Raw genomic sequence first — 11,144 nt, forward strand, 5'->3', positions numbered from 1 at the left:
CCTCTCGGGATCTTGGGCACGCATGCACATGCGCCCGGCATGAGTTTAAGCCACCGGGTCTGGGACTCGAACCGTGGTCGACTACATGGGAGTCCAGCGACATAGCCACTACACTAACTGCTGGTCTCAGGAGAGTCATTTTTGACTTTTGAGCAGAGTGTCCCTCTCGTATCTTTGGGAAAGTCAGTCTTGCAGCAGTGTGTAAGGGGACCGTGAGAGGGCAGGATGGGGAGTTGCAGAGTTCTGCATAAAAACCCACTGTGGTAGGGGACCAGCAGTTAGCATAATGGCTATGTCGCTGGACTCCCATGTAGTCAACCGTGGTTTGCGTCCCGGACCCGGTGGCTTAAAACTCACACCAGGCGCGTGTGCGTGCGTGCCCAAGATCCCGAGGAGAATGGAGGCGAAGGGATTGTGGTGTGGCCATCCCACCTGGGGGATGATTTCTCATTTTCTGTCTCTCTATCTCTTTCTGTCTGTCTGGCGATTGCACGCGCCCTATAGCGAAAACCAAAAAAAAAAAAAAAAAAAAAAACCACTGTGGTAGGCAAGGATGTGAAACCTGAGCCAGGACAGCAGTTATGAAGTGGAAACAGGGAGAGGGGAGGTGAAGACATGAGGGCAGCCTCTGTACTTGAGCTTTCCCTTCAACCCCAGCCTTTGCCCAGTCTTCCTGAGACCTAGCTGCTGGTCCAGCTGGGCTTTACACAGTTTTCATAATGGTTCCCTTACCTCCCAGAATCGACTTGTGGCTGGGGCTGTTCCAGAGGTACATGCCCTCTCCCACCTCAGCATCCCAAGATCAGAGGCACTAAACTCATGTACAAGCTCTGGTGACTCTCCTAATCCATAACCTGGCTTTTATTTTTTGGAGAGGTTTTTGTTATAGGGCTCATGCACTAGCCAGAAAGACAGAGAGAGAGATAGAGAGACAGAAAGTGAGAAATCACCCTCAGGGGGGATGGCCACGCCGCAATCCCTTCTCCTCCATTCTCCTCTCGGGATCTTGGGCACGCATGCACACGCGCCTGGTGTGAGTTTAAGCCACCAGGTCTGGGACTTAAACTGTGTCGACTACATGGGAGTCCAGCGACATAGCCATTACACCAAATGCTGGTCTGGATAACCTGAACTTTTATTGTCATCCTCGGACGATGTGCGTAGGGACCAGGCGCTGGCCTAGCAGACAGGAAGTCTGTGGATCTCACATGTGATGTATGTAGTCTTTGATCTTAACACGTATAACCTGAGCCTGAGCTTGTGGTGGCATGGACCACCCTTTGCCCAGCCGTCCGTGAAGCATTCTGTGCCGTAAGAAAACTCACATCTTCTCCTGTTGGACCTCTGGGACAGTTCTTTGGAATCAACAATCACTCTGAGATTTAGGGCTCCCCGTTTACAAGATACAATACCTAAATTTGATTTGATCATCATACTCCGTTCTGGACAAACTCGTAGAGGCTGTCTTTTGTTCATTACTTGCCAAATTCAGACTGCCTGCAAGCCCTTTATTATCTGGTTCCTTTCTGTCTGGCTGGTCCGATTTCTCAGCAGGTGGTAACCCGTCTGAGGCAGGGACCACACCTGTATTTCTGTAATCTGCTGTGCTTACCACAGCACAGATCAACGATAAGTATGTGTTGATTACTGGAATCAAAATCAAAATCCCCCTGGCTTCACATTCACATCCTTTTTTTCCCTATGATTTTCTCCAGCTTTCCTTGATTTATTGAAAGGCAGTTATGGCATGATGGTTCAAGTGGCTGGATCCCACGTGGCCAACCCCACGGTTCGAGTCCTGGATCCAGCAGCTTGAGAAACATCCTGGGCTCATGTATGTGCACGCCCAAAATCCCAAAAGGAAGAAGAGTAGAGGAGAAGGGATTTCTCTCTCTCTCTCTCTCTCTCTCTCTCTCTTGCACGCTCTCCCTTTGATGAGCTTACATGCCCTCTGGCAAAAAATTTTAAAGCAAGGCACTTGTACTTTAGCTCAGATTTAAGGTTTAAAAACATACACTAATGCGTTCGCATGCTCTGAGCAAATTTTGCATTTGCCATAGTGGCGTTTATGTTTCTGTCTCCTTCCAGCTTGTGGTCTGGCACAAAGAGGGGAAGTAGGCTAGGATACACCAAATCGGAAATGTTCTGGGTGGAAAGGAATGTGTTTCAATTCCAGTAGGCAATCATTTCTCAAAACGTTTGACAGAAAAGCTGTATTTTTGCTTCGCACGTGTCCCTGAAAGTTTGTTCCAATGTACTTCATTGTGTAGTCCTTAATATATGGTTTCCTGTTGTTATTTTGTATTTTATAATTTTCATGAAAGAGAGAGAGCGTGTGGGGAGGAGAGAGAGAGAAAGAGGTATTTTGGCAGGGTCTCACCACGTTGTCATCCTCCTACCCCAGGTTCCCAGGTAGCTAGGACCACAGGTGTGTGCCACTGCACCCAGCCTATTTGGGTTGGGCCTGGAACCGAACTTGGGCCTCCCATGTGACCCCAGGCAGTGTGCAGCAGTGCCCTCCCACTTTTCCCATGTGGCTGAGCCTTAAATGGTCTCCCTTCATAGACCTATACCTACATTGACATTCGCGTCTGTGGCTATAAGCTCTGGAAAGGCAGGTACCAAATCGTTAGCCAGGCTCACCTGCCGAAGGGGAAATACAGTGGAAGAGGTAGAAAGTAGGAGAGCAAGCTGAACAAAAACTCTCATTTTAAATTTGTTTTCTTTCTTTCTTTCTTTCTTTCTTTCTTTCTTTTTATGATAGTAAGTGTGCTTGCGTGAGAGAGAGAGAGAGAGAGAAAGAGAGAGAGAAACTCTCCAGGGTGTTCAGTCATACCACAAGCCTCCTCCTCCAGCCTTCTAGCCCCTCAGAATTCTGGGCCCCCAGGTAAGCATGCCTGCTGTGTTTTTCAAGCCCATTTGGGGTCCAAGACGCTTCTTCTAGCACTTCCCTGTGTTCGGTAGGTCTTTTGCACTTTCGATCATGTAGACTTGATTTTATTTTAAAATGCATGTATCATTTATACATGTATTATTAAAATGGGGGGTATTGTATCTACAGAATTTTGGATCACTATATAGAGATCTAGTGTCAGAAGGATAAAAAGAGAGTGACGACTAAATAAATTGCCTCAAGAGATCACGGGCAGTCATTCTTCCTCAACATACCAATCAGGTAATTTGGCCAGCCTCACATGGACCACACTCTGCAGAAGAGTACAACCTCATCCAAAGAACCTGGGGCAGAATTTCAGGGTGTCTGTCTCTTTGCCTTTTGGAATGCCAATGAATAAAGAACCAGACTTTTCCCAGTCCGGTTTAGGAGCAGGCCATACAAGTATTGTAGGACGATGGCCTGCTAGGTCTTACTGTGAACTTTGATTGCTTCCGGAATCACTTCCTGGAAACAGTCATTCCGCATTCTCTGTGCCATCTACCATCTACCATGGCTGGTGGATCTAATCTACTACATTAGATCGATTGAGATCTACCAGTCCCAAGATGTATTGCTACTAACATTAAAGCCTGACAAACTGCATTATAGTTCATATACTTATTAACTTACATTTAGTTGAAATAAAAGCTTTCAAGAAAAAATTTCCCCATGTATCTACTACTAACAATAGCAACAGTAGCATTTAAAAAAAATTATTTTATTTGGGAACAACAACTAGCATAATGCTAAGTTGCTGGACTTCCATGTAGTCAACCCCGGTTTGAGCCCCAAACCTGGTGGCTTAAACTCACACTGGGCGTGTGTGCGTGCATGCCCAAGATCCCAAGAGGAGAATGGAGAAGGGATTGCGGCGTGGCCATCCCCCCTGGGGGGTGATTTCTCGCTTTCTGTCTCTCTGTCTCTCTCTGTCTTTCTGGCGAGCGCACACACCCTATAGCAAAAAAACCTCTCCCCCCCAAATTATTTTATTTAAGTTTATTTATTTATTTATTTGATCAGAGAGGGACAGAGTGAGAGAGAGAGTGGGAAAGTGAGAAAGTAAGTTGCTAGGTGTAGGACTTGAATCGGTCAGCCATGTGAAAGTTCAGTACACTTAACCACCATGCCCCCTACGATAGTAGCATTTAAAATCAGAACATAGATTTACTTAAATGAAAACTTCAAAGTTTCCCTTGGGTAGGCGGGGACTTCAAAAAGTTCACGGAAAACTGGAATTCCACTACAAGTTTATTTTGTTGCAAAAAATATTGAAATTCTTGCGCCATTTTTCATACTATGCATTTTTTTATAACTTTTTGAAGACCTCATGTATAATAATTGAGAGTTGTTTTGATGTCCATATATGAAGAACAATTTTTGAGTTAAAACCTAGTTTGTTTGTTCTGTGTGTATATTTTTTCTTTGACAAAGAGTCTCACTATGTGGAGATTGTCCTGCCTCAACCTCGTTAGTAACAGAGACCACTGGCACACACCATCACGCCTGGCTTCTTAAGGTGGGTCAGGAATTGAACCCAGGCCTGCCATGTGATCTCAGCCTGCAGAGTAGCAGCAGCCAGGCATGCGTGCCCCAAATTCCAGGGGGATTTATGAATCAGAAGAGATTTTGGCGTGACCAACCCCACTGGAGGGTGAGTGCTTCTTCCTCTATCTCTCTGTCTCTCTCTGTTGAGCGCACACACCCTCTATCAACTAAAAAAATAGTATGAGGGACTGGCAGGTGGTGTGGTGGTTAAGGAGCTGGACTCCCACATGCCTGACAGTGGTTTGAGTCCCGAACCTGGTGGCTTGCTTTCTCACCTCCCTCTCTCTCTCTGCCTTTCTCTCTTGCTCTGTCCCTCTCTGGTCAAATTAAAATAAGTAGATAAATAAATAAAATAAAAATTCTTAATAAAATAGTATGAGTTTATTTTCACTCAAAAAATTAAAATCCAGGTATAATACATCTCTTCCATGAACTTTTTAAAGACCCCCTTGTGTACTGCATTCAACTCATGTGAGGCTTCCACTGTTTTGAAAGGGATGAGGCCAGAAGCCTGTTCCCAGGAGGGGCTGGGTGGATGTCAGTGGAGGTGAAGACCCATCATCACTAATATGCTGCCACCTCCCTGGACGTCCCCTCCGTTACCAGTGCTGCGGTGCTCAGAAATAACGAGGACACTCGAACGCAACATTCCCCAACATTCCGCGGACCCCAGTTCCGTTGGATGGTCCTCTGTCATAGCTTCTGCGGTCCGGCGAGCTGGAGAACACTGCAGCCCATGTGCCCTCTTGGCGGTCCTGACGCACAGTATCACGTGATGGGATCTGACAGCACCCGCATGGAGGCATCTGTTGAGCTGTTTCCTCCTGGTCTCCCGACCTCTTTGGTCACAGAACCCCCTTTAAAAGCGTCTTACTGGAGAGGATGAGGAGGCTGCTCTGTGGAGACCCTGGCCTTGATCTGGGTGGATCTATTGTCCAGTTCTTGAAGAATCATATTCAATAAACCCTTAATTATCCAGAAAATTGAAGGCAAGCATAGTGTATTCTTTGGAAAATACAATATTTGTATTGTTCTGGTTTGCCACTAACTGGCTCATTGGTGGCATATTTTTCCTTTTCTTTTTTTTATTATTTTTTATTTTTATTATCATCATAATCTTCTTTATATTACATTGCGTATAACTTTACAGTGCATTACATTGCTTTTTCAAAAGGGAATGCCATGCATGTCAGTCAATACAGAGACATTAATCTCCCCACTTCATCATTCAATATCTTTTCTATGTTTTTCTCAATCATTATTACTATTATTCTAATTTTTTTCTTTTATTTTTAATTTGCAATAGGGTATGAGCACTCACCAGAGAGAAGGAAAGTGAGAAAGTACTCCCCCTCCCCCCCACACACACACCTGGGGAGATGGCCACATTTTCAACCCCTCCTCCTCTAACCTCCTTTCAGGATTTTGGGCACACACATGTACCTGGCGTGTTTTTCAAGCTGCCAGGTCTGCGACTCGAACCAAGGAGTTGATCATGTGGGATCCAGGCACCTTAACGACCATACTACCTGGCTGGCCCAGTAACGTTTTATTGCAGGACTGATTTAGAAATATTTTATGGCTTCTCAGATTAAATAAACAATAATCAGCTTGAAACTGCTATGTATAAAAATACCTCCTAACACATATTTTTTAAAATTTATTTTATTATAACTTTTTTTTCATTTGCTATAGGGTACATTCACTCACAGAGAGAGAGAGTGAGAAAGCAAGTGACCAGGTCTGGAAGCAAACTGTGTTTGGCCATGTGGGAGTTGGTCATGTGGGAGTCGAGCTTCCTAACCACCACACCACCTGCTGGTCCCCCCGTTAACTTATATTAAAAGCACTAAGAGCCATGACTTAGCAAAAATAAGAATCTGGGAGTCAGTTGGCTTTGGATTGCAATTTCTCATTTTTTTCTTACTTTATTCTTTTTGTTTCCTCAATTGTTGTCAAAGCACTTTATAGGTCCAACAGAACCGGTTAGACGACTTCTGAGAAAAGGGCCTAATGGGCATTGGGGACAGTGGCAGCTCCAGTTAGGGCAGCAGCTTCTTGCCTCATTAAAATGCTTTCGTAAGTGTCAGGACTGGTCATCGTTCTTGCTGCAAGGACGTTTCTTCTGAATTCCAAGTTAGGCGAATCCGGAGCAAGTTCTCCTCTCTGGTGTAATGTGATTTTTCTGCACCGTCATGCAATAACGAATTTTCTCCGTATCCTTAGTCACTAGTGAATTGTTAAAGACAGATGAGGTTACTGCATTTTGCAATTCCAAGTCCTTCTGCCAGTTTTCTTTAGTGTGCACACTATCTGGCTGTTCCCTGGGCTGCTCCCAAGTAAGTGAATAACAGCAACACTAGTCTGGGTGTTTCTCTGGGTACTCAGTCAGCTGTCAAGGAGGATAGATGAGAGGCATTAGGGAAACCATCTTTAGGAAGATTATCTTCCATCTGGCATAGAAATGACAAGTGAGGGCCAGTCCCACAGCCTAGTGGTTAAAGGAGCCAGGCCACACATGGCTGACCACGGTTAGAATCCTAGCACTGTCACCTTGAGAAACATGCCAGGACGGAGAAATGGAGGAGAAGGGGTTGTGGCGTGACCACGCCCCATGGTGGGGTGCTTTATCACTCTCACTCTCTTTCTCTGGTGGATGTCCTCTGGCAAAGGGAAAAGAAAAACTTAAATTAAAAAAAAAGAAAAGAAATGAAAAGTTGTTCTCAGAAAGAAACTTAGACTGCATCCTTTTCCCCCTCTTGAATTAATTTTATCCACTCTGTCAAGTGATTCTCTTTTGTAGAATTGTTTTTGCATCTAATTTTGCCAACCCATCACTGCCTTGGAAGTCAAAACAAACTTAAACTCAAAAGGATGAAAGCCCAGCAAAATACTGGTAAATATTGATATTAGCAAGTTAGGATCAAACTAGAGTGACAAAGAGAATTCTGCTAAGAAAGAAGACCTTTCGGTAGTTTTCATCTGCCTGCAAAGATCTTTCCCATTGTCCTTTCCTCCAAAATTTTTATTCTTCAAGATCATGTGTTCCCTCCTCTATCAAACCATTCCTAACTTCCAGATAGGTCTGATCTTCTATATTTATAATGCTTGGTCAGTTCCCTTACTATTGCACTAAAAAGATTTTTTAAAATATTTTAAAAGGTTTTTGCCGTAGGGTGCGTGCACTTGCCAGAAAGAGACAGTGAGAGGGAAGGCGAGAAATCATGGCTGGGGTGGTGGTGGTGGTCATGCCGCAGTTCCTTCTCCTCCGTTCTCCTCCTGGAATTTTGGGCATGCATGCACATGTGCCTGGCATGAGTTCCAAGCCACTGGGTTCAGGACTAGAACAGCATTTGGACATGTGGATATCCAGGACCTTAACACCACCTGCTGGCCTACGATTTTAATTTTTTGTTTCTATGCCTCCTTCCCTTAGTAGAGCCCTCAAGGAGGGCAGAAATTAATTTTCATTCAACACATTGTTATTGAGAGCTTACTACGTGCCAGGCCATTTTGCTACTCCTTAAGATCACATTATTCATCTTTTTATTCTCAGCACTAATTCTTGGCTGTCCCCTTATGAAGTGGACACTGCATGATGAGTTGCTGACTAATTGAATAGCTGAGTGAGTGACAGGATGAATGAATGAACAGGTCCTACTGAGCAAGGTACAAAAGGCAACCGTTTCGTGTGAAGATTTGGCTCCCTGCGTTTGGTATGGAATCAGTGCAGAAAGAATTTGAGCTACTAAGGAGAATGGGAAGATCCAGTGACTCAGTTCCTACGGGGCCTGCGGGTTTTAGAGAGACCAGAGCTATTACAGTATGTTCAAAGTCACTTTAGGGGAGGGCGGTTCTGGCCTGGTCCCTTTGGTGCTGTAGCTCCACACTGAAAATGGATGACTGGCCAAGTCAGGAAATATCCCAAGATGCTTCTGCTGACAATCAGGTTGGGGGGAAGATGTGGAACAGGAAAGAGTTGAAGGCACTGGACCAAGGAGAAAATAAATAAATAAATTTTGATACACGAGAAGGACTGCATTTTCCCTTGCTGTGATGTGCTTACTGCAGATCACATAGGCTTGTTGGTGTTTCTCTTAGAATACCTTCCTCTGACACGCCATCTCCCTTCATAAATAATATGCTAGACTCTACCTAACTGCTGCAAATCATTCTGACAGCAGAGAGTACTTTTCCGAGATGAGCCTGATCCATCTGGGCCTGACCTCACTCATCAGCAGTTTGCCCCCAAGGCAGTCTCTGGGCCGGCTCTGAAAGGGCTCTGAATGTCACCCTGGAGAGGAAGGCTCATTATGTCAATCTGGTCTAGTTCCATTAGGAAGGGTGAGTTCGGAGGGTGGGTCTGGTTTAAAGGAAGGCATGCTCGAACAACAAAAGCAAAAACTTGTGTTTCTAGTCCATTCCCTTTCCTAATTTCTTTGTGGCTGTTCTAAGCCCTTGACAGACTCACCAAGCCACGTCAGCAGATTCTATGTTTTCTTTTTACAAAGGAAGCAGAGTATTAGGTATTCTGCCTCTGGTCCTTTCCATACCATGCATGTCTTCACTGGTCATTCTCTGATCTTCTGCCTCAGAGAAGGAAAGCTTATTAGTCCTCTATCGTGTAATGAATCACTCTAAAATGTAGTAGCTTAAGTGTCCAGGAGATGGTGTGGAGGTTAAGGTGACTGGATCCCACCTAGGATCATGGTTCAAATCCTAGACATGGGGGCTTTAAAATCATGCCAAGTACATGTGTGTATACCCAAAAACCCCAAGAGGAGAAATGAAGGAGAAGGGATTAACGGTCTTTTTTTTTTTTTGGAGAGATTTTCGTTATAGGGCGTGTGTGCTCACCAGACAGACAGAGAGAGACAGAGAGACAGAAAGCAAGAAATCACCCCCAGAGGGGATGGTCACGCTGCAATCCCTTCTCCTCCATTCTCCTCTCAGGATCTTGGGCACACACACACACGCGCCCGGCGTGAGTTTTAAGCCACCGGGTCCGGGACGCGAACCGCAGTTGACTACGTGGGAGTCCAGCGACATAGCCATTACGCTAACTGCTGGTTCCCTAGGGATTAACAGTCTTTTGCCAATGGCAAGATCAAAGATGATATTTTAATATTTTTATTTTCCAAATTCTCTTCATTAAGTTTTGTTTTGTTTTTAGTTTTTTTTGTTTTTGTTTTTGTTTTTGTTTTGCCATAAGAGCAGAAGACATGTGCACACTGAAGAGAGACAGAGAGAGAGAAAATAAGGAATCACCCCAAAGAGGAATGGCCAGGCCACAATCCCTTCTCCTGCATTCTACTCCTGGGATTTCTGGCCTGGGGGAAGGGGATGATTTCTCACTTTCCCTCTCTATGTCTCTCTCTAGTGAGTGAATATGCCCTAGGGCAAAAACAAAAAACAAAAAAACTCTACAATAAATAAATAAATAAATAAATAAATAAAGAAATAAAACTTAGTAGAATTCTTTGAACATATTTTTCCATTCTTTCCTTGCTGGCATTGTTTTCAAGGAGATACTGATGTTAGCCTGATGGGATATCATTTATAAGTCGCTTGCCAATTTTAGTATCTTGTCTTTGGTGTTTTGGCACATCTGACTGTGATGTGCCTTGAAGGTCTTCTTGGGTTTATTGTATTTAGCGCCCGCGGCCGCAGCAGGTGCGTCGGGACACCCCAGGCATCCTCCCTCGCCCCTGGCCCAGAGCTCAGCGCGCGGCCGTGCTCCGCATCCCTTCGCCGCCCTCACCGCCTCCTCTCCTGGGCTTCAGCGCGCGGCCGTGCTCCGCATCCCTTCGCTGCCCGCACGGCCTCCCCTCCTGGGTTTCGGACCCCCGGCGTCGCCCCTGAAACATGACTCGCGATTTCAAACCTGGAGACCTCATCTTCGCCAAGATGAAAGGTTATCCTCCTTGGCCAGCTCGAGGGGATGAAGTTCCTGATGGAGCGGTAAAGCCACCCACAAACAAACTACCCGTTTTCTTCTTTGGAACTCATGAGACTGCTTTTTTAGGACCAAAGGATATATTTCCTTACTCAGAAAATAAGGAAAAATATGGCAAACCAAATAAACGAAAAGGTTTTAATGAAGGTTTATGGGAGATAGATAACAATCCAAAAGTGAAAATTTCAAGTCAACAGGCATCAACTAAACAAACACTTCATCTGATGTTGAAATTGAAGAAAAAGAAACTAGTGCTTCAAAGGAAGATACTGATCATGAAGGAAAAAACAAGCAATGAAGACGTGACTAAGGCAATTGACATAACCACTCCCAAAGCTGCTCGAAGAGGGAGGAAGAGAAAGGCAGAAAAACAAGTAGAAATGGAGGAGGCAGGAGTAGTGACAACAGCAACAGCATCTGTTAATCTAAAAGTGAGTCCTAAAAGAGGACGACCTGCAGCTACAGAAGTCAAGATTCCACAGCCAAGAGGTAGGCGCAAAATGGTAAAGCAGCCCTGTCCTTCAGGTTACTGAAGAAGACAAAATAAAGAAAAAGGGGCAAGAGGAAAAACAACCTAAAAAGCAGCTTAAAAAGGATGAAGAGGGCCAGAAGGAAGAAGATAAACCAAGAAAAGAGCTGGACACAAAAGAAGGGAAGAAAGAAGTTGAATCTAAAAGGAAAAATTTAGCTAAAACGGGGGTTACATCA

The 11,144-nt window shown here is 44.7% G+C and overlaps 1 pseudogene; it reads left to right on the top strand.

The window, feature by feature from the left end:
* The first annotated feature begins 10,265 nt into the window (after positions 1-10,265).
* Positions 10,266-11,138, top strand: LOC102475183 (PC4 and SFRS1-interacting protein pseudogene; annotated as a pseudogene).
* Positions 11,139-11,144: the final 6 nt, after the last annotated feature.

Source organism: Tupaia chinensis, unplaced genomic scaffold (genome assembly GCF_000334495.1).
Source record: "Tupaia chinensis unplaced genomic scaffold, TupChi_1.0 Scaffold000170_1, whole genome shotgun sequence".
NCBI classification, from domain to species: Eukaryota; Metazoa; Chordata; class Mammalia; order Scandentia; family Tupaiidae; genus Tupaia; species Tupaia belangeri.